The sequence below is a fragment of the Oncorhynchus nerka genome, linkage group LG10 (assembly GCF_034236695.1).
Source record: "Oncorhynchus nerka isolate Pitt River linkage group LG10, Oner_Uvic_2.0, whole genome shotgun sequence".
Classification (NCBI taxonomy): Eukaryota; Metazoa; Chordata; class Actinopteri; order Salmoniformes; family Salmonidae; genus Oncorhynchus; species Oncorhynchus nerka.
Window position 1 is genome coordinate 21895162 of NC_088405.1, and position 23970 is coordinate 21919131.

At 43.1% G+C, this 23970-nt stretch overlaps 1 protein-coding gene across 1 annotated transcript in view; it reads left to right on the top strand.

The window, feature by feature from the left end:
* LOC115135013 (spectrin beta chain, non-erythrocytic 1-like) overlaps window positions 1–23970 on the top strand; it is a 123513-nt gene that overhangs the window by 6496 nt on the left and 93047 nt on the right. The gene's annotated exons all lie outside the window — the stretch shown is intronic.

Genomic DNA, 23970 nt, shown 5'->3' on the forward strand with positions numbered 1-23970 from the left:
TTCTGTTATACTCGCAGACATAATTACATTACATTACATTTAAGTTGGTGCATTCACCTTATGACCTCCAGTGAACAGTAGTGCATCTAAATCTTTTCAGGGGAGGGGGGTGAGTTCTGTTATACTTAAAGAGGTGGGGTTTCAGGTGTCTCCGGAAGGTGGTGATTGACATAATTCAAACAGTTTTAAAAATATATATACTTCAGTGTTTTCTATCCAATAATATGCATCTATTAGCATCTGGGACAGGGGAGGAGGCAGTTCACTATGGGCACGCTATTCATCCAAAGTGACAATGCTGCCCCCTATCCCTAAAAGGTTAACACTATATAGCCTGAAAACAACATGGCTTACCCCATAGTTTTGATATCATGGATGGTCAGTCCCTGCATTCATAGCTCTGTCTATGGATTTGAGTTACATTTCTCTAGCCCTTCCCTCAGCTTACTGACACCGGGGTGGGTAGAACACTTTGTTTAACTACCGATTCCCTTTAGATCTTTGCTCTTAATTTGTGACTAGGGGGCAGTATTCATTTTTGGGAAAAAAACGTTCCTGTAATAAACGGGATATTTTGTCAGGACAAGATGCTAGAATATGCATATAATTGACAGCTTAGGATAGAAAATACTAACATTTCCAACTGTAAAAATATTGTCTGTGTATAACAGAAATGATGTTGCAGGCGAAAGCTTGAGAAATCCAATCCGGAAGTACCTAATGTTTTGAAAGCACTGCGTCCTTATTGAGCAGTGAATGGGCTATCAACCAGATTACTCTTTCTCCGTATTCCCGAAGGTGCCTACAGGATTGTGACGTAGTTTTACGCATTTATGTTGAATACCCGTAGGTGGCTACATTGCGCAAGTGGTCACCTGATGCTCTCAGATTCTCGTGTAAAATACAGAGGTAGCCATCACTCCAATCGGTCCTACTGACAAACGAATTGTCCCGATGGATATATTATCGAATAGATATTTGAAAAACACCTTGAGGGTGGATTATAAATAAAGTTTGCCATGTTTCTGTTGCTATTATGGAGCTAATTTGGAATATTTTTCACCATTTTCGTGACTGCAATTTCCGGACGATTTCTCAGCTAAACGTGAAGCACAAACGGATCTATTTCGCCTACAAAAATAATATTTTTGGAAAAAGGAACATTTGCGATCTAACTGGGAGTCTTGTGAGTGAAAACATCCGAAGCTCATCAAAGGTAAACGGTTTAATTTGATTGCTTTTCTGATTTCCGTTACCTGCTGCTAGCTGGACAAAATGCTATGCTAGGCTATCGATAAACTTACACATGCTTGTCTAGCTTTGGCTGTAAAACATATTTTGAAAATCTGAGATGACCGGGTGATTAACAAAAGGCTAAGCTGTGTCTCAATATATTTCACTTGTGATTTTCATGAATAGGAATATTTCCTAGTAATATTTGTTTGTTATGCTAATTAGTGTCAGATGATGACAATGGTCCTGGGGTGTCACTAGAGGCTAAGATTTTTTTCTTTTTGCTTTATTAAACAGATCAAAAGAAAAAGGATGTCCAGGGACCTGTAGTAGACTTTGTTTCATGGAATTGTTTTTGTTGTCTTAACCTCTGACTGGGGGCAGTATTGAGTAGCTTGGATGATTAAGGTGCCCAGAGTAAACTGCCTGCTACTCACGCCCAGTTGTTAATATATGTAGATTTGGATAGAAAACACTGACGTTTCTAAAACTGTTTGAATGATGTCTGTGTATAACAGAACTCATATGGCAGGCAAAACTTGAGACTTCCAACCAGGAAGTGGGAAATCTGAGGTTTGTTGTAGTTCAACTCATCGGCCTATCGAATATACAGTGGGATATTGGTCATATTGCACTTACTAAGGCTTCCACTAGATGTCAACAGTCTTTAGAACCTTGTTTGATGCTTCTACTGAGAAGGAGGGGGGAATGAAGGCTCTTTGAGTCAGGGGTCTGGCAGTGTCATGAGCTGACCACCCTCGTTCATGTGAGTTAGACCTGCGTCCCATTGCATTTCTACAGACAGGAATTCTCCGGTTGGAACATTATTGAAGATTTTATGTTGACATCCTAAAGATTGATTCTGTACATCATTTGACATGTTTCTACGAACTGTAATATGACTTTTCTTCTGAACTTTTGCATGGACTTGCCCGCACGTAGTGAGTTTGGATTGTGTATTGAACGCGCAAACAAAAAGGTGTTTGGACATAAATGATGGACTTTAAGGAACAAATCAAACATTGTGGAACTGGGATTCCTGGGAGTGCATTCTGATGATCACAGGTAAGTGAATATTTATAATGGTATTCTGACATCTGACTCCACAACATGACAGATATTTTTATGGCTTGTTTGGGCTTAGAGCGCTGTACTCAGATTATAGCATGGTGTGCTTTTTTCTGAGAAGTTAAAAAAAAATCTGACACAGCGGTTGCATTAAGGAGAGGTTTATCTAAAGTTCCATGTATAATACTTGTATCTTTTTATCAATGTTTTTATGAGTATTTCTGTAAATTGATGTGGCTCTCTGCCAAATCACTGGATGTTTTTGAGGCAAAACATTACTGAAAATGCGCCAATGTAAACAGATTTTTGGCTATAAATATGAACTTTATCGAACAAAACATACATGTGTCATTTGCTGCAGATCATCAAAGATGAGTGATTCATTTAATCTTTCTGCTTTTTGTGACTCCTCTCTTTGGCTGGAAAAATGGCTGTTTTTCTGTGAATAGGTGCTGACCTAACATAATGTTGTGCTTTTGTCGTAAAGCCTATTTGAAATCTTCAAAATGGTGTAAAATAGTACTATGTCTGAGGAATTTTAGTTATGAGATTTCTGTTTTTGACTTTGGCGCCCTTCACTTTCACTGGCTGTCATATCCATCCCGTTAACGGGATCCCAGCCATATTAAACAGGTTTATATACGTCTCCAATGTCCTAGTGCTTCTTTCAAGTAAAATCAACACAGAATTTACCTGTGAGTGGGTTTGGTTTCCCCGTTAGAGGGTTAGGCCTGACCTGTATAGCCCCACTGTAGCCTCTATCTCTGGCACCCTGGGTCAGCTGAGCTGTGCAGCCCAGGCTGAGTGCGCTCTGTGTGAGAATGGCTGGGGTCACCTTGCCTGGTGGAAACATCTCTGGCTGTTCATCTACAAGGCTGTACGTGGGTTGATGTCCCATCAGGGAGGGGAAAGGTGGAAAGTGCTGGAAAGCTGCAGCAGGTAGGAAATGGAACGGCAGAACTGTGCGACAGAACTGGTGCGTTTGCTCAATGGCACAACCCTGGCTAAATATAGGCAACGGTTTCAGCCGGAAAGGTATTTTCTCTCGCTCTTATTTTCGCCCCCCCCCTCCCCCAATTGGATGTTTTTAGTTTAGGAATTCTCTCTTTCTCGGATGTTTTAGTTTAGGATTGGATTCTCTCGTCTCTGGTGGACATGTCTGTATAAATGAAGGGATCGGAGTTCATTGTTGAAAGGACCTCTCAATTCCCAATTACTCTATACCTTGTACCTCTGTCTTCTCCTGTCCTTTACCGTAAGGTCTGGCATCCATTTAGTTTGACAAGAGCAGTAGTTTATTTCCCACCATCATACCATTCTTCTCAGTACAGAGATTAAGTTTTCCTTTTTCTGTTTACACTCTGCTCTACACAGAACCTGTTTGAGACATGTTACATTTCTCCAGTGCTAATCCTGGTTTGCCTCACGTTGTGTACAACCACGGATAACTTTGTGACCCAGGGATGACCTCGGCTGGGGTCAGTCTTGATTACTACAGTTGTACCCATGGTGTCATCTATTCTAAACAACTGTTTAGGAGTGGGAGATTGTGCAGCATTGTTGAAGTGGTTAACCTGTGTGTGAGCGATTTAATGGATTCTTTGGTATAAGGATGGCATTGAATCATTCATAGAGTGGAGTAGGCTGACTTGGTGTTTTAGTGGGCAGTGGGAGTGTGCAGCGAGGCTTGGTCAGTGGAATGTGTGATTGACTTGACAGGGGGAGTGTTTACCAACTCAAATTAAGTTGTATTAGTCACATGTGCGGCATACAACATGTGTAGACTTTACAGTGAAATGCTTACTTATGAGCCCCTAACTAACAATGCAGTTTAAAAAAATATGGATAAGATATAGAAGTAACAAGTAATTAAAGAGCAGCAGTAAAATAACAAAAGCAAGACTATATACAAGGGCAACTGGTTAGTTCAGGTAAAGTTATTTAAGCGACTGCATAGATAACAGAGTAGCAGTGGTGTGTGTGTGTGGGGGGGGGGGGGGGGGGATGGGGGAATAGGTTTTGTTGTGCCCTCTTCACAACTGTCTTGGTGTGTTTGGACCATTGTAGTTTGTTGGTGATGTGGACACCAAGGAACTTGAAGCTCTCAACCTGCTCCACTGCAGCCCCATCAATGAGAATGGGGGCGTGCTCGGTCCTCTTTCTCCTGTAGTCCACAATCATCTAATTTGTCTTGATCACGTTGAGGGAGAGGTTGTTGTCCTGGCACCATACGGCCAGGTCTCTGACCTCCCTATAGGCTGTCTCGTCGTTGTCGGTGACCAGGCCTACCTACCACTGTGTCATTGGCAAACTTAATGATTGTGTTGGAGTCGTGCATGGCCGTGCAGTCATGAGTGAACAGGGAGTACAAGGAGGGGACTGAGCACGCACCCCTGAGGGGCCCCTGTGTTGAGGATCAGTGTGGCGGATGTGTTGTTACCTACCCGTACCACCTGGGGGCGGCCCGTCAGGAAGTCCCGGATCCAGTTGCAGAGGGAGGTGTTTAGTCTCAGGGTCCTTAGCTTAATAATGAGCTTTTGAGGGCACCCTGGTGTTGAATGCTGCGCTGTAGTGAATGAATAGCATTCTATTAATAGGTGTTCATTTTTTCCAGGTGTGAAAGGGCAGTGTGGAGTGCAATAGCGATTGCATCATCTGTGGAGCTGTTGAGGTTGGTATGCAAATTAGAGTGGGTATAGTGTTTCTGGAATAATTAGTGTTGTGAGCCATGATCAGCCTTTCAAAGCACTTATGGCTACAGATGTGAGTGCTGTGGGTCAGTAGTCATTTAGGCAGGTTACCTTAGTGTTTTAGGGCACAGGCACTATGGTGGTCTGCTTAAAACATGTTGGTATTAGACTCGGACAGGGAGAGGTTAAAAATGTAATTGAAGACCCTTGCCAGTTGGGCTGGACCTCAGGGGTTTGGAGACAAATGGCTCTACTGCTCAATAGATAACAGCTACAGTTCATCCATGTTTTTTCATATTCAGACTCAGTCATGTGTATTCACTCATGGCCCCAGGCAGTTTGAGTTCTATATTGTGTGAACACCCAAGAGCCAATGTGTGCATGGCTCCAGGCCTAGGAGCTATGGACTTATGAACAGAGGTATGAACGCAACATGCAACTATTTCAAAGATTTTACTGACTTAGTTCATAGAAGGAAATCAGACTATTGAAAAATCAATTGGGCCCTAATCTGTGGATTTCACATTACTGGGCAGGGGAGCAGCCATGAGTGGGCCTGGGAGGGTGTAGGCCCACTCATTTGGGAGCCAGGCCCAGCCAATCAGAATGAGTTTTTCCCCACTAAAGGGTTTTATTACAGACATACTCCTCAGCACCCCCACACTCCCTCTGATGGTCCTGAATGTCCTTGGCTGGCGTCGATCCTGAAGAAGCCGGATGTGGAGGTCCTTGGCTGGCGTGGCTACACATGGTCTGTGGTTGTGAGGCCGGTTGGACGTACTACCAAATTCTCTAAAATTACATTGGAGGCGGCTTATAGTAGAGACATTAACATTAAATTCTCTGGCAACAGCTCTGGACATTCCTGCAGTCAGCATGCCAATTGCACGCTCCCTCAACTTGAGATCTGTGGCATTGTATTGTGACAACTGCACATTTTAGAGGTATTTTATTGTCCCAGCACAATGTGCACCTGTGTTGAACATTCTTTTTAATCATCTTCTTGATATGCCACACCTGTCAGGTGGATGGATTATCTTGGCAAAGGAAAAATGCTCACTAACAGGGATGTAATCAAATTTGAGAGAAATAAGCTTCTTGTGATTCTGGTGTCTTTTATTTCAGCTTTACAGGTTTACTTTTATTGAGTATATGTATGAAATCCAAGGCATTGGCAATGTGTGTCTGAGATAATGTCCTTTGACTTTTTGGGGGCTTTTCAGTTCTGCATTTTGTTAATGGGGGAAACTTGAGCGGGGGAGTTTGCGACATGACCTTCTCTGGGATTACTTTAATTTGATTTGCATGTAGCCAAATGCTACTTAGACCATTAGCTGTAACCCTACACAGTCTGTGAGCATGGGATGTTCTATGCACAAAGTGGTGGATGCTCGCAATCCAAATAAAATGAAGTTCTGCAGATGTGGCAGCTCAGTGATAATGTTATAGAGTGGGTGTAAAACACTAGCCAAGGAGAGATACAATGTTAATCTGTTCTCTCTGAAGAATCATTCTGCAAACACCCCCACATAATGTCAGTATAAGGAAAGGAAAATTAAGCACCAATATACATTTGAGCCCATGACATCTCGACACAGTTCTATTTAAACACAGTGCAGACCCCACTGGTAGAAGCCATGGTAACAGGTGACATGAGTTCATAACGATAGTCAGTGTGAAACCACGATTAGACATGACGAGGGTCTTTAAACTCTGCTTTCACTGTGCGTACGTCTACTTCAGTCTGTCTGTTGTCATTCTGATTCTGTGGGCTGTGATGTCTTGCCAGTATCACCCTCAGGATCACAGGATCCATTCAGTAATATTATTGTTATAATGACAGCCTCAACATGCAGGCTGTCTGGATCCTGTAAAGCCTGTCTCCTCTCCATCCTTAGAACTAGAGGTCCCTGGAATAACTGCATATGTTAACCAGCATAATGGCACAAGCTTTTCCAAAATAATATCCTACTACAGTGCTGCGTCCATATTCTCCTTCATTTGACGTGTGTGTGTGTGTGTGTGTGTGTGTGTGTGTGTGTGTGGGGGGGGGTGTGATTGTGAGCCTTGTCCGTAACTGTGTCCGTCTCTGCTTAAAATACACTCTTGTGGGAGTTTCATTTTTACTAAGGCTGGGGGGGGGGTTGAGCTGTGCTGAGGAGGTATTGAGATTTGCTCTGGAGTATTTTTCCTTAAATACACACTGTCCCACACATTGCATGCTGGGAATAGTGGGGTCCACAGGCAAGGCCCTGGGAGCCTGTCCTTGAATGCATAATTCAGCCCCATGGCTCACAGTCGCAACTCAGAATTGATTCCCCAGTGGAGAGGGGATCGTTTGCTCGTCTGACCTGCCAATGTCACCCAGCAGCAGGAGATTGGTGTCTGACATCAGAACTGAGAGGAACAAGAATTGGGGAGGTCCAATTTCCTCACCAGGCCACATGGTCAGGAACAACTCCTGTCCTTATTGATACACGGTATCTACGTGATGGAGTCGCTCCTCATCTGCCCAAGGCGCGAGTCAATCTCACGTCAACAATGGAATCTTGTACTCCAGAAGCTAGCGTGCTGTGCTAACCATTACCCTGCCAAAACGAGTGACTGACCTACGGATGACCTAGCTGAGCTCTCATGCAGCTCTGCTCTAAAATCAGAGCGACGTGAGTATGTGCAGAGACTTGCGTATATAATCTAAATAGATTAGTATGACATCCCACAATGCTCTTGGGGAGGAGCAGCACTATGGTCCGAGATGCCCTGGGAATCATCCAAGGTGAGCAATGATTCATGAAGGCTCTCTACTCTGGCCGGGGCATTCTGCCGGTCGATCGGCATAGGGCTGCACTGACAGAACGCACTGAGGATGCTGGAGTCTGCGTGCGCGTGCTCAGCTCTGGCCCTCCTCCCAGAGGTATGGAGGAGTTACAACACACACTGTAGGGAGGGTGGAGTGCAGGCACGTGTTCTGTCCTTCGTGCTGGCCTTCAGATGGTGGGAGATGTATATTGGAGATGTGCTGAAGGTAATCTGTGGATATGCACTGGCTGAGCCAGGTTAAAGAAGGATTTTTAAGCATTGAGACATGGCTTGTGTGTGCGCCATTCAAAGGGTAAATGGGCATGGCAATAGACTGATGTGCCTTTTGTAGGGGGTATAGTAGCGGTTTATGTCAACTGCAACACTGCTGGATTTTTCATTCTCAACAGTTGTGTATCTAATGGTCCACCACCCAGTGCTGTAAAGTATTACTTAAGTCGCTTTTGGGTGATATAGGTACTTTACCATTTAAAAAAATATTTTTACAACTTTTACTTCACTACATTCCTAAAGAAAATAATGTACTTTTTACTCCATACAATATCCCTGACAACCAAAAGTTGAATGCTTAGCAGGTCAGAAAGTGTCAAATTCATGCAATTATTAAAAGAACATCCCTACTGCCTCTGATCTGGCCGACTCACTAAACATGCTTTGTTTGTAAATGTCTGAGTGTGCTCCTGGCTCTCCAAGAAAATTGATGTTTGCTTAATATAAGGATTTTAAAAATTATTTATACTTTTACTTTTGATACTTAAGTATATTTTAGCAGTTACGTTTATTTGTGGCACTTGAGTATATTTACTTGTGGGACTTGAGTATACTTTGACTTTTACTCAATTTGTATTTACTGGGTATCTTTACTCAAGTATGACAATTGGGTACTTTTTCTGCCACCACTCAAAGGACATCCAGCCAACTTGATGCAACCGTGGGAAGCGTTTGGAGTCAACATGGACCAGCATCCCTGGGGAACGCTTTCAACAACTTGTAGAGTCCATGCCCTGATGAATTGAGGCTGTTCTAAGGAAGGTGTTCTCAATGTTTTGTACTGTTGGTGTGTGCAGTCAGTTTTAGAATGTGCTGGCTCCCATTGGTGCTGCCAAAATCTGTATTTTAATATAGTACCCATATACTAAGCACATTTGATAATTTATGTTTTTATATTCCTGTGTGTTAGATGGCTTATTCAGCATTATTGATTACTGAAAAAAAGCTAATTTTGTTTTTCCTGGAACAATTTTCCATCGGTTTCATACAATCATTGGAATGCATTTCTGTATGAAATATTTACATATTCAGTACCCTGCAGTATTCCTGTACCTCCTGAACAATAACAGCCTAGATTTGAACACAACATAAATATCTTACAAATGGATGGCTACAAGCAGCTTGTGTACAGCCTTCAGGATGGTAGAAATGGAAGCTCAACGAGTGAACAGTTTCTGTGGGTTGGCAGTACAGATTTTAGTAAATGGATTAGTGATGACAGTTCAACATTGTTCTCTCTGCTGATACAGATGCTGAATGTTCTTAAAGCCACACTAAGCAGGTAATCAATCATGGATGTTGGCCCTCCTCCCCTCTCCTTGGCTCCTCACCAATACTGTCCCACCCTGAGCAGAGATGGGAACAACCTGTGCTATCTGCAGTGCATATGTCTGAGATGAGCCAAGATAATGTAATCAATCCTGCTTAATAGATGCAGCTGAGTTTAAAACGAGGTCTAATCTAAAACATGCCCCCCCCAGTGACCAGTCAAACGCTGAAGTCCAGCACTGTAGGTAAATATTGTTTTCCCTAAAAGGAGGAATTCTAGTTCATGGGGACAGTGGGTGAGCGTTATTACTGCTCATAAGAAACCAAAAGATGTGGAATCACAAGTAGAGTTCTTTCATGTGATCATTTGTCAGCCTTGACTTGCAAGCTTCCATGTAATTAACAGTTGTCCTGCTATATGTTGGCTTATGTTTAGGAAGTATTGGCCAAAGTTTGAATTGATGCGTGCGTATCCGCTTGCATTGCTTGAAGGTAGCCGCATTCGAAGAGAGGGAGATCTTGAGCTCTGAAGGGTCCTCTTGAACCCACTTGTCGCAAGTGTACCCTGTCCATCTCAGAGTAATGGCAATTTGCACCCTCACTTGCAGACTAAAGTGGTGAGAAATGTGAAGAATCCCGTTTCCAAGCGTGTTATTTCAGTGAGTGTCGTAAAACTAGATATAACTGTCCTTTCTAGTGTTAAATCAAATTTTATTTGTCACATACACATGTTTAGCTGATATTATTGCAGGTGTAGCGAAATGCTTGTTTCTAGCTCCAACAGTGCAGTAATATCTAACAATACACACAACCTAAAATGAAAAGAATGTAATATTTTAGGATGAGCAATGTCTGTGTGGAATAGAATACAGTATATACAAATGAAATGAGTCAAGCAAAAATATGCAAATATTTTTAAAGTGACTAGTGTTCCATTACTGAAGTGGCCAGGGATTTCAAGTCTATGTACAGTTGAAGTCGGAAGTTTACGTACACTTAGGTTGGAGTCATTAAAACCAGTTTTTCAACCACTCCACACATTTCTTGTTAACAAACTATATAGTTTTTGCAACTCAGTTGTGTCATGAACAAAGTAGATGTCCTAAGTATATATTTTCCAACAATTGTTTACAGACAGATTATTTCATTATCACAATTCCAGTGGGTCAGAAGTGTACATACACTAAGTTGACTGTGCCTTCAAACAGCTTGGAAAATTCCAGAAAATGATGTCATGGCTATGGAAGCTTCTGTTAGGCTAATTGACATCATTTGAGTTAATTGGAGATGTACCTGTGGATGTATTTCAAGACCTACCTTCAAACGCAGTGCCTCTTTGCTTGACATGGGAAAATCTAAATAAATCAGCCAGGACCTAAAAAAAAAAATTGTAGATCTCCACAAGTCTGGTTCATCCTTGGGAGCAAGGTACCACGTTCATCTGTACAAACAGTAGTACGTAAGTATGAAGACCATGGGACCACGCAGCCGTCATACCGCACAGGAAGGAGACTCGTTCTGTCTCCTAGAGATGAACGTACTTTGGTGAGAAGTGCAAATCAATCCCAGAACATCTAAGGACCTTGTGAAGATGCTGGAGGAAACAGGTACAAAAGTATCAATATCCACAGTAAAACGAGTCCTATATCGAAACCTGAAAGGCTGCTCAGCAAGGAGGAAGCCACTGCTCCAAAACCGCCATTAAAAAAGCCAGACTACGGTTTGCCACTGCACATGGGGACACAGACTGTACTTTTTGGAGAAATGTAATCTTCTGGTCTGAGACAATAATAGAACTATTTGGCCATAAGTACCATTGTTATGTTTGGAGTAAAAAGGGGGATGCTTGCAAGCTGAACACCATCCCAACTGTGAAGCACAGGGGTGGCAGCATCATGTTGGTGTGCTTTTCTGCAGGAGGGACTGGTGCACTTCACAAAATGGATGGCATCATGAGGATGGAACATTATGTGGATATATTGAAGCTCAAGACATCAGTCAGGAAGTTAAAGCTTCGTTGCAAATGGGCCTTCCAAATGGACAATGACCCCAAACATACTTCCAAAGTTGTGCCAAAATGGTTTAAGGACAACAAAGTCAAGGTATTTGAGTGGCCATCACAAAGCCCTGACCTCAATCCTAAAGACAACTTGTGGGCAGAACTGAAAAAGCGTGCACGAGCAAGGAGGCCTACAAACCTGACTCTGTTACACCAGCTCTGTCAGAAGGAATGGGCCAAATTTCACTGGGCCGGCAGCCTTGAAAGGGGTAAACACGCTTAAATGTCTGAGAGCCCACAGTCCTTGGTAGTGGGCCGCGTCGGTGACAATGTATTATCCTCAAAATGGGCGAAGGTGTTTAAACTTGTCCGGTAGCAAGATGTCGGTGTCCACGACGTGGCTGGTTTTCCCTTTGTATTCCGTGATTGTCTGTAGACCCTGCCACATACGCCTCGTGTCTGAGCCATTGAATTGCGAATCCACTTTGTCTGAGTTTTTGCCTGTTTGATTGCCTTTACAGAGGGAATAACTACACTGTTTGTATTCTGCCATATTCCCAGTCACTTTGCTATGGTTAAGTACAGTGGTTTGCAAGGCTAGAATTGCTGACAGTTTGTGATTTACCAGAGGGTTTGGACAGACCATGTACCTTCACCACAACAAAGTCCTTTCCCTTGCTCCTGTCCCAACCTCTCTCAGCACCGTTATCGGTCAGCGGGGTGCCCTGTTCTGCCTCCGTTTAGCCAGATGAAGCAGCATCCCAAACACAATTCAGATTGTTAGGAGCTTCCTGTCAATTGTTAGGAGCTTCCTGTCACTTTCCACGTTCTGCAGCCCCTTATGCAATGCACTCTCCTGTGTGCTTTCAGAGCCCAGATTGAAGGTGTGAAGTTTATTTTGCTGATGAGGGTTCATTATTTATTTACTTTGTGGATGTCCTCTTGCTGTGCGCTTGTGGTTAATCAAGAAAGAGCTGAAAAAGAGGATATTCAAAACAAGACAGCCCCATCCTAAGTCCTCCATTTTAAATGTCCCATCTCTGGCCCTTAGTCCCACTAACTACAAAATGTCCGCCCCACTTTGGGGTTGGCGGGGCTGGTCCTTAAGGACTCCCAAAGAGCAGATTGAGTTTCCATGGTGACATGGTGGCCATAAAATGCTGGGCAGGGCTCCAGTCCTCTGGGCCTGTACTGGCTGAACGGTCTGGATGCTTTTTTAAATTAATAATAGATTAGTTGACGTATGTTCCGCCTGTCCCTAGTACCCATCAACTGTTAGTTTTGTCTGGCTGCTTGTTTGTTAGTAAGGCTTGATGATATTAGTGTAGTTTTAGCTGTATAAACTTTTTTTGATACTTTTGTATATCTGTGACATCATGCTATTTGTTCGTAGTTGCCATTCTGACTGGACTGAAGGGCCTCACCCACAGACTATGGGCCTTATTCTCTCCCAAAGTACTTTTTTTTTTTTTTTCCCATTCCAAGCCCATGAGCGACTGAGCTTAATTCGGGCTATGCTACACAGCCTTGTGAAATTTGTTGTTCACAGTTGAAGCGTCTGTGCTGTCAATTGGGCCATCTGTTTTGTGAAACTATCAATGGGTCTATTCTCGTGCTAGGAAATTAATTATTTTGAGGACTAATTCTCTCTCAGATTTGTGTGAATGTGTATATCTGGAAAACCTCGGCTAGATTTGTCTACATTAGCTAACTGGAGGGTTGTCAGGGTCATCTTGGTCATGTCAGATATCATTCTTTAGGGATTTTGTCCCGGCCTTAATGGCTTTTAGTTTTTTTTTGACCAGGGAACTGCTGTAGAATATTTCCTTTCTTTGATCAGATGAAGAGCTAATTGATTTGTGGTTGATGTAATCTAGTTCATCAATAAAACATATTTGGCATCAGCTCCTTTAAACAGGCCTTTTATTATTCAGGACAGGGAAGCGCTCCTCTGAAATGAAATATCCACAGTGCAGTTGGCAGAGTCTGTTACCCAGCTGTTCATCTTGCCTGATGTGGACCAGAAGCCAACTGGAAGACGTATGGTCACTTAATGCCTGGTTTATTTACAGTACCACGTGGCTTGTCTGTTGAGGGGATTATCCTCTAATTTGTAGAACCTGGGTTAATGGCATACCAGGTGTGACATGAATGGAGATCTAACAAAAATCCAACAAGTGGTAGTGTTGAGGTGATGGATGTGTAGGCTGGAGTGGTGGTCGAGCATCCCTGTCTCTCGTGCGATGAGAAACTTCTTCTTCACCTCCAAAACAGACTCCTAAAGTGGAGTTTTAAAGGCTAGTGCTATCCGGATCATGGGACGTCCCTAACTCCTACCATAACCATTTTGGTATGGTTATCATATGTTTGCTTGGTAATTCTCTGTTCGGCTACCCATCCTCTATCCTCTCAGCTGCCACACTGCCCCTGCGCCTGTAGACATGACTTGCTAATGACTTTGCCCTCTAAGCACAGCTCAAAACTGTCTAGAACTATTACTTATGCTCTAGGTTTAAAGTCCCCCGATCCCTAAAGACTGTGGCCTGCCGCTGGCCTCCCACCCCAACCTTCTCTCCCTTAGCCTCCTCCCCCATCCCTGTCCCCTGCTCCCCCCCCCATCTGTGCATGGAGAGGAGTGGCTGTTTTTGGGTCTGAGGGAGAAGAGAGCCTTTTGGCAGCAGGGCTGGCGGAGTTGCGTAAGTGTAGGAAATCTGTGGGAGGGAGCGTTTGAGTGTTTGTACTCTGAGTAGAGTGGGAGGGAGAGTAATGTTATCCAGACCATAGTGTGCCTGCAAAATGCACAGTTTCTGCCTGTGCCCTGGCTAGGGATACAGTGTTCGGCTTTCAATATATTTGCAACGTTTCAATTTAAGATCTCTTTAAATGTGTAAACTATTGCTGCCCTATTGCATACTCGCACAAGGTACCAAAATGCCGCTTGGCTAATGGTACTGTAAATAGCTGATATGGTTTGGAAAATATTGGCGTGATACTGCTGTGCTTAGTAAGTCCACTGGCCTATGTGTTTCTGCCTATATGGAGAGTCCTTTGTTGTCCTTCTCTTCAGGTTGAGCAGTGTTTATGGAACTAATAGTGGGGAAAAAGGGGCCTGGGAATTTAAAATGCATGGCTGTCTCTAACTGCCTGACACTAACATTGCTATATAGCTCACTAATGTGCTTTACAGTTATACAAATAGAACTTCTCACTTTCCCAAAATGTTTAGAGAACCAGATATTAAAGTGTTTTGCAAGGGAAAAGCATCACATCTTGCGGTGAGCTGACCCAGAGATTTATAATCCCCTTTTCTCCTGTCAAAGTTCCATTCATACAGGCACGTTGTAGTTTCAGGAGAATAGTCTTGCAAAGGAATCGGAAGCGTTTGCGACGTGCTCCACAATACAGATGGATGATATAGCCTGTAACCTTTGACCTTACATGATGCATATATATTGCCACAAGCCTCCATTTAAGCCTAGCCTATATATCATTGACTGCTTTTATAGTTGCTAGTGTTCCTGTCGATGTGGGTTTGTGTAGACGTTTCATTTAGATTGTAGTGGGGCGTTCATTTGTATTTTGTTGCCGGTCAGTGCAACCATCGTAGCTTGTTTGCCTGCCCTGTTGGTGTTATTGCCAATGTGTTTAGTCTAGGTGCCATGGATCCTGTCCTTTCTCCAGGTCTGTGTGTGTAATGGAATGCAGTTCAGTGAGAAGGCTGTTTTATGGGCTGTGTTGGCGCTGACAGGGAGGGGAGTCTAAGGAGCTGCAGCAGTCATGGGAAATGGAGGACCGTTACATAACATCTTCTCAGAAACTCACAATGCCTAGAATGCAGCACAGCAACTCACAATGCCTAGAATGCAGAACAGCAACTCACAATGCCTAGAATGCAGCACAGCAACTCACAATGCCTAGAATGCTATATACCACCATTGGTAGGCAATTTGATTTTGAGTCCACCACCATAGTGTTGGACTTGCGTATCATGAAGAAGGGATGTCAGATGTCAATCAGAATTCAGCCATATACTCTCTCAACCTTACTTAGCCCATCACAGCCACTTTGATTTAACTGGCTCGGTGACATTAAAGTGACTAGCATCTATGATACTTGGCTCTTGCATTATAAGCATAATGATGGTCCTTTTATATTCTACTGGTGAGAATACCTCCACAGTGAAGCCCTGCGAGTGGTGACTGGACGGGCTAAGTAAGGTTGTGAGAGTATATGGCAGAATTCTGATTGACAGCTGGCACCCCTCGTTCATGATGCGCAAGGCCAACACTATGATGGCTGGAGGATGTGACTGACATGTATTCCTCTGAACAAATGGGGGGAAGGAAGGTCAAAGATGGGCTTTCCTCATGAGATACACAACCCCACCCACACAACACACTCAGGCCTTCCTTCATAATTCATCCTCACAGCAGGAGTGTATTTACCAGGAGACTACTGCAGTGCTGTTGGCCTCCATGAGCAGTCGAACGCTATCTGAACTGAGCATGCATGAACGTGGAGACCGGCACAACGGAATAATCTCTGTTGCGCTCATCTGATTCGCATTGAACGCATATTTTATTAATGTTAAAACATTTTTGGTTCATGTGATTGGCTGAGCCGTCGCCAGGCAATCTCCCTTCCGCTTAAGTCAGTAAGACCGGAGCCTTTGTTTGTTAAGAGGCTTCTCGGGGCGGAGTGTCAGTTTGGCAGGCAGACCGAAGACATAATTATCTGGGCACCAGCCTTTGAAGTACGTACGTATGCACATACCCAGCCATTTGAAAACACAGACCCACTCGTCATATTTGGCATGCCAGAAAACTCCCTTGAGGTAGGTTTATCACGGCTTCAACACGCATCCCATCCACCACTAAATCATTAGACACGGCTCTGTAAGCTCCTCGAGGCCCTCAGTCTAATGAGGTGATGACGTGTGACTCCCTCCATTCCACTGGTCCCACTGTGGCCATCTTTGCACTCTCACTCTGTTGGAATCCTCATATGAAGAGTGGTGGGAGGTGAGTGGGAAACTGTCTCCGTTTACTATCAGAGGGAATGACTGAAGGTATTTAATGAGGACTGGGTTGTGCAGTTTGATGTTAACATTGTAGAAAGGCTAGATTTAGTTTGTCACCGCCGGCGAATACTGCCGCAGAGTTCGTCTGGTCAATGATGTCATCTTCAGACTGACAATACTGCACAATGCACTACCAATGATTGGCCCCTGGAACTATTGAGAGGAGTGCACTTCCTCTTATTGACTGTTGGATGTATTTAGGATTACCTCTTAGTTTCCAAAGGCACACCCCTCTCCCTCCTCCCCTCTCGGGCTGGGACAGTCACTGCGTTGTGTCTGACATTCTTTTACGACACATGACATTGCAGTCCGGAAGCCAGTGAATGGCTGACTTGATTCCAGCCGGGCTGTGGTTTATCTCTGCGGGGCCACAAAGGGAGGTTGTTATCTGGCCCCTGATGCCAGCACCATAGGAGCTGTGGAGAGTGAATAATCACCATGGAGAGCCATGCTAGGTCACTGAAGAACTGGCCTGGGCAACTCGACAAGTGCCTGTTCAGAATTCCTAATCCCTCTTAGTGGCTGTGATGATGCCTGTTAAGAATCGTGAGGATGAGTGTCCTCTGAGTGTTCATAGTTTGACATGTTTATTTGCTCGTAAATAAAGTTTCCACATTGCTCTGCTGTCAGGTTGTCTTATGTAAACTGTATATAACATTAACATGCTATGTGAACATATTTAGATAATGTTATTTTCTGATCTCCATCTTGCTTATAGGTACAGTATCTATAAGTGACTTATTCCTTGGTGAATTCCTGTTATTGTGCCTACAGAAGCCTCTGATTAAAAACGGGCATGTATTTTTTAAAACTTTATCACACAAAAAAACAACGTTACAACCGCTTAAGTAATTAGCTGTCAATTTCTTGGATAACCTAATAACCAGGCTGGAATGTTGAGATAGGGAAAACCACGATCTTGTGACCAACGTTTTTGATCTTTTAGTGATCTCCGTGTGTTGTTCTCATCACGGTCTGGTGTATTTCTCCTTAATATAGTCCTATATCCCAGATGGTATTGTGGCCATAAGGTCACCAGTTTGACCTGTCCTTAAATGTGGTGTACATTATTATCAAAGGATGCCTGTTTATGGTCTGGATAGATTTTAAATAATTCAACTAGGCATTCCACAGTGGATCCTGGAACTTGACCAGAGTAGGTCATGTCCTGAAGTTAGCCTCCCTTATCTGGGCACTGGTGTAGGCGTCACCTTAAAAGAGTACAGGCGTGGCTTATAGCTTGGATGGAGTAGTCGAGAGGATTTGTCCTGGACCACAGCCTTTCTGGCCTCAAGTCTGAATGATGTGTCCACATGAATTACTTGAGCAATTCCCTGTTTCTTACACCATGAAGTGACGGGATAGCATGCTGCGCTAAGAATATTGGAACTCTGTTCCAGAGACTGTCACTTCAAAGTGTTGTTTGTGTACCTTGGTTGATGGGGATGGTCTTTATCCAAGCAACATGGACTGAAACTCACCAGCTGTTCAACATGGCCCAGATGCTGTAGCTACAGTATAACCACGCACTGTATCCTTCTGAAAAGCTCTGTACACAATGAATGGGGAAATCTTGTTTGACCAGATTGTGCCAGAGCGAATTGCACAAATACCCATCATAGTCAGAGTTTTACTGTACTAGCTATGTAGAGCCAGGGAGTGAGGCTTAATTGGTTGTATGATCCACAGCTTGAAGGAGTGTACAATTTTTTTTTTTTTATGTGTGGGAGATGTGCTTATGAATTTATTTGTTTAAGCTTCTTTCTAATTATTAATTTTCACACACGTGGGTGTCTCCCCTAGGAATGGGGGAGAATGATTAAATAACCCAAAAACTCAATCCTATGTGCGTGAATATGAAAATGTGACATGTATCCACGTGAGTAAGTAGAGCTGTGATAACCTAAAGTCAAATTCAGTGTACAGTGGCGATTTGCATGTGGGCGTAGTGAATGATCCGTCCAGCTGTGTCCCTCAGGGTAGGGAATAATGTATGCCAAGGCAAAGTGCAGGTTGTGTAGGTGCTGAAAACGATCCTGTGCTTGGCTTTTCTAGACCATCTGGAATACTGAAGTTTAAGTGAAGTTGACTCTGTGGATGATGCAAGAGGTTGCAGTGAGTGAGGTTTCAGAGCCTCTATTGGGTTCAACAGAAAAAGGCAACTGGCGACATTCTGGAAACGGAAAACAATGCCTCTTCATAGTATAGAACTCTGTTTTCACAGGTTCAAGCTGTAGCAATAAGATATTTACACATTTATAGAAAATTAAGTGAATGTAGGTAATCTAGTATAAAACTACACATCTGCTGTTTTTTTTTTGTATATTTGACAAAACCCTTTGACTGAAATGTTTTATTTTGAACCCTTCAATGGTTTTCTATTCCTGTGAACTATCATGGTTGTGTTTTTATTTTGAACCCTTCAATGGTTTTCTATTCCTGTGAACTATCATGGTTGTGTTTTATCTCTTGATCAAGTAAATAGTAATGTTTCGGACTTGCTTGTTATGCTTGGCATCCTTGTGGAGTAGGCCGAGAAGGAACAGTGCCATTTCAGTTTGCAGCAAAGGCTCTTGCTGTTTGGTATCCATGGAGATCTTTAGTACGATCTTGATAAAGGCCCTTTTCAATACAGTCACTGAAATGTTTCTATTTAGGAGACTAGAGAGCGAGAGGAAACAAAACATAAGTATTATAAAGTGCTGGATAAAAACATTGCGCATGAGGGAGAAGGACAAATCAAAATAATTGAAAGTAATCAAGTCACTCGTGCAGTGACAACATTTCAAAGCCTTCATTGTTTACGGCTTATGCATAGCAATAATAAAAAAATTATTGACGCATTGCGGATGGAAGGCTGTAGTAGCAGCTGCAAGGCTGTTGTAGCCACGAAGTCGGTTAGTTAAAATAAAATTATACTATGCATAAGCTGTTAACGGCTTTTTAAGATGACAGATCTGTTTGGCCACACATGCAGCTGTTCTTAAATAGCATTGGGGTCAATGTAAACCATTACAAAATGCTAATCAGTCTGATGAGGCAATCATCTATTCACATTCCCCCCAGGTTAAGAGCATTCCATGCCAGAGTTCTACATTCCAGGCTTATTGACACAATGTTGACCTCTGTTATTGATGTGCCAGCCTGCAAATCAGTTTATTTCTCCACTGATGTCCTCATTTTGAACCTGTGCTCAGAGGGAAATTATTACATGAATCCCCATTAGCCAGCAGTTTGTAAGGCTTAACCCTGATTTAAAAGGATGTAATGTTGCTGTAATGTTTTTGTGTACGAGGTCTCTGCGTGTCTGTACCATCCGTGTCTGTGTGCAGGGCACTGTCATGGATAATGAATACATCCTCTGTAGACTTGTCAGTGTAGTCTGTAATGGAATGACCCGAGAGCTAGATGGACAGATGGATGGATACAAGCTGAGGTACAATGTGTTGAAGGTCCGCAATAGACTGGTATTGAGAGGACACAACTTTATTGCGATCTCGTCTCTCCTCTAGCCTCTCCTTTTTTGTGAGGTTTTCACTCTCCACCACCACAGGCTAAAAATATATATTTTAGACCTGTAGCTCTATCTACTGCCCTACGTGCGTATACATCCCACATCTAGATTTGATGGTGGTGGTGGGACTGAGCTACTTTTATGAAGCAGGTTTAGGATTCTATACTGGACAAATATAAATGCAACAATTTCAACGATTTTAAAAGTTACAGTACATACAAGGAAATCAGTCAATTTATAAATTGATTAGGCCCTAATCTATGGATTTCACATGACTAGGAATACAGATATGCATCAGTTGGTCACAGATACCAAGAAAAGGTTTGAGCGTGGATCAGAAAACCAGTCGGTATCTGTTGTGACCACTATTTGCCTCATGTAGCTCGACACATCTCCGTTTATATAGAGTTGATTGTGGCCTGTGGAATGTTGTCCCACTCCCCTTCAATAGCTGTGCGAAGTTGTTGGATATTGTGTGTTCCGGTTCCCATCAGTTGTACACGTAGATCCAGAGCATCCCAAACCTGATCAATGTGTGACATGTCTGAGTATGCAGGCCATGGAAGAACTGGGTCATTTTCCCCTTGGAGGAATTGTGTACAGATCCTTGTGATATGGGGCTGTGCATCATCATGCTGAAACATGAGGTGACAGCATCGGATGAATGATACACGACAATGGGCCTCAGGATCTCGTGCATCTCTGTGCATTCAAATTGCCATCGATAAAATGCAATTATGTTCATTTTCCGTAGCTTATACCTGTTCATACCATAACCCCACCACCACCATGGGGCGCTCTGTTCACATTGACATCAGCAAACGGCTTGCCCACACAACGCCAAACATGTGGTCTGCGGTTGTGAGGCCGGTTGGATGTACTGCCATATTGTCTAAAACGACGTTGATGGCTGCTTATGGTAGAGAAATTAACATTAAGTTCTCTGCAAACGGTTCGTGGACATTCCTGCAGTCAGCATGCCAATTACGCGCTCCCTCAACTTGAGATCTGTGGCGTTGTGTTGTGACATAACTGCACACTTTACAGTGATCACGAGGTTTAATCACCTTCTTGATATTTCACACCTGTCAGGTGGATGGATTATCTTGGTAAATTAGAAATGCTCACTAACAAGGATGTAAGCAAATTTGTGCACAAAATTTGAGAGAAATAAGCTTTTTGTGCGTGAAACATTTTTGGGATCTTTTTTTAGTTCATGAAACATGGGACCAACACCTTACTTGTTGCATTAAAATGTAGTATCCAGCCATACTACTTCTGAGCCAAACTCATTACGTACTGCAAACACTCATGCAATCTAGCAAAGATGTGGAGTGGAGAGCATTAGCTTCAAAGTGGCCTGATCCCACGAGCTTACATTACACATTGCCCTGTGCAGCGGGATCAGATGGCTTTGCGAGGCTTGAACAACATGGCTTGTAAAATCCAGTTCGAAAGCTCTCAACTATCAATAGTGGTTGGTCCCTCTGGTCTGGTTAAGTACTGCACTGTGAGACAGGTGTTGATGTCCAGCATCACTTGCAGTGCGCTGCTTGTGTCCAGCATCACTTGCAGTGCGCTGCCCGTGTCCAGCATCACTTGCAGTGCGCTGTTTTCACCACTAGATACCTTTCTGCTGTGTTGTCCTTAAATGTGTGTCTGAGTCTTGGTGTTAATCTCTTCTACTGCCACTGCTGGTCATCACCATGCAGTCTCCTCCCCATGTCCTGACAATTTCGTGTGTGGTTTACGTACACCTTTGATAAATACAATTCCTGACATTTAATTATGAGTAAAAATTCCCTGTTTTAGGTCAGTATCACCACTTTATTTTAAGAATGTGAAATGTCTGAATAATAGTAGAGCATGATTTATTTCAGCTTTATTTCTTTCATCACATTCCCAGTGGGTCAGAAGTTTACATGCACTCAATTACTAGTAGCATTGCCTTTAAATTGTTTAACTTGGGTCAAACGTTTCAGGTAGCCTTCCACAAGCTTTCCACAAGTTGGGTCAATTTTGGCCCATTCCTCCTGACAGAGCTGGTGTAACTGAGTCAGGTTTGTAGGCCTCCTTGCTCGTGCACTTTTTTTCAGTTCTACCCACATCTTCTATGGGATTGAGGTCAGGGCTTTGTGATCCAATACCTTGACTTTGTTGTCCTTAAGCCATTTAGCCACAATTTTGGAAGTATGCTTTGGGTCATTGTCCATTTGGAAGACTCATTTGAGACCAAGATTTAACTTCCTGACTGTCTTGAGATGTTGCTTCAATATATCCACATAATGTTCCATCCTCATGATGCCATCTATTTTGTGAAGTGCACCAGTCCCTCCTGCAGCAAAGCACCCCCACAACATGATGCTGCCACCCCCGTGCTTCACGGTTGGGATGGTGTTCTTTGGCTTGCAAGCGTCTTCCCTTTTCCTCCAAACATAACGATGGTCATTATGGCCAAATAGTTCTATATTTGTTTCATCAGACCATTCTCCAAAAAGTACGATCGTTGTCCCTGTGTGCAGTTGCAAACCGTAGTCTGGCTTTTTTTTATGGGGGTTTTTGAGCAGTGGCTTCTTCCTTGCTGAGCGGCCTTTCAGGTTATGTCGATATAGGGCTTGTTTTACTGTGGATATACAGTAGATACTTTTGACCTGTTTCCTCCAGCATCTTCCCAAGGTCCTTTGCTGTTCTGGGATTGATTTGCACTTTTCGCACTAGGGGACAGAACACATCTCCTTCCTGAGTGGTATGATGGCTATGTGGTCCCATGGTGTTTATACTTGCGTACTATTGTGTGTACCAATGAATGTGGTACCTTCAGGCGTTTGGAAATTGCTCCCAAGGATGAACCAGACTTGTGGAGGTCTACAATTTTTTTTTCTTGGCTGATTTTAGATTTTCCCATGATGTCAAGCAAAGAGGCACTGAGTTTGAAGGTAGGCCTTGAAATACATCCACAGGTACACCTCCAATTGACTCAAATGATGTCAATTAGCCTATCAGAAGCTTCTAAAGCCATGACATAATTTTCTGGAATATTCCAAGCTGTTTGAAGGCACAGTCTACTTAGTGTATGTAAACTTCTCACCCACTGGAATTGTGATGGTGAGATATGTGAAAAAATACTTGTCATGCACAAAGTAGAGGTCATAACCGACTTGCCAAAACTACAGTTTAACAAGAAATTTGGAGTGGTTGCAAAACGAGTTTTAAAGACTCCAACGTAAGTGTATGTAAACTTCTGACTTCAACTGTATCTTCTACATGGTTGCACAGGCTGTGTTAACCCACTTCAGCAGCACACTATCCCAGAGGCAGTGTATTTTTAGCCTAGCAACAGTCTAGTTTTAGTGGTTGTTAAGCAAAGATGTGGGTGGTACAGCACAACTCTCTCCATCTTGTCCCCACTTCACACTGTTCTGTGGCACATCTGCACAGGGATAGGAGTGAAAAACAATTACTATGCCATGCCTCTGTGATAAGGGCTGATATTTACATGAAATAATAAAAGGCAAAAACGTATATAACGCCAACGTTGACGTGAAGATGTTTTTCATTTGCGCATCATGCATGTTTTAGCCATGTGTGTTTCTCTTATGACTACAACTCTGCTGCCCCTCAGACAGTAGACACTAGTCAGAGCACCATTGTCCAGTGCTTGCTGACTGTTGGTGTTCAGATGGACTTCACTTCTGGAGGGATTTGCTGAGCTCATCAGGCTAACACTGGCCTGTCCCAGTCTGGTGAAGGACTGTGACTGTAGCAGAGCACAGGGCCTAGAATTGGGAGTGGGGAAGACTGCTGAGACTGCAATGAGCATATTTTTTGGTGGAGATTACTGATGGTGGGTACTGGTTACTAGAGTGGAGGCTTTTAGATTTGGTGTGTATACTATTTGCAATTGTATGTTTTTGTGTTGTAATTAGTCATACTCTGCTTTGATCTGTGTAAAATGTTATGTTGCTGAGATAGTTTACCAGGAAAGTTTAGAAAATGCTGTGATGTTATGGGTGGTCCTACAATACAA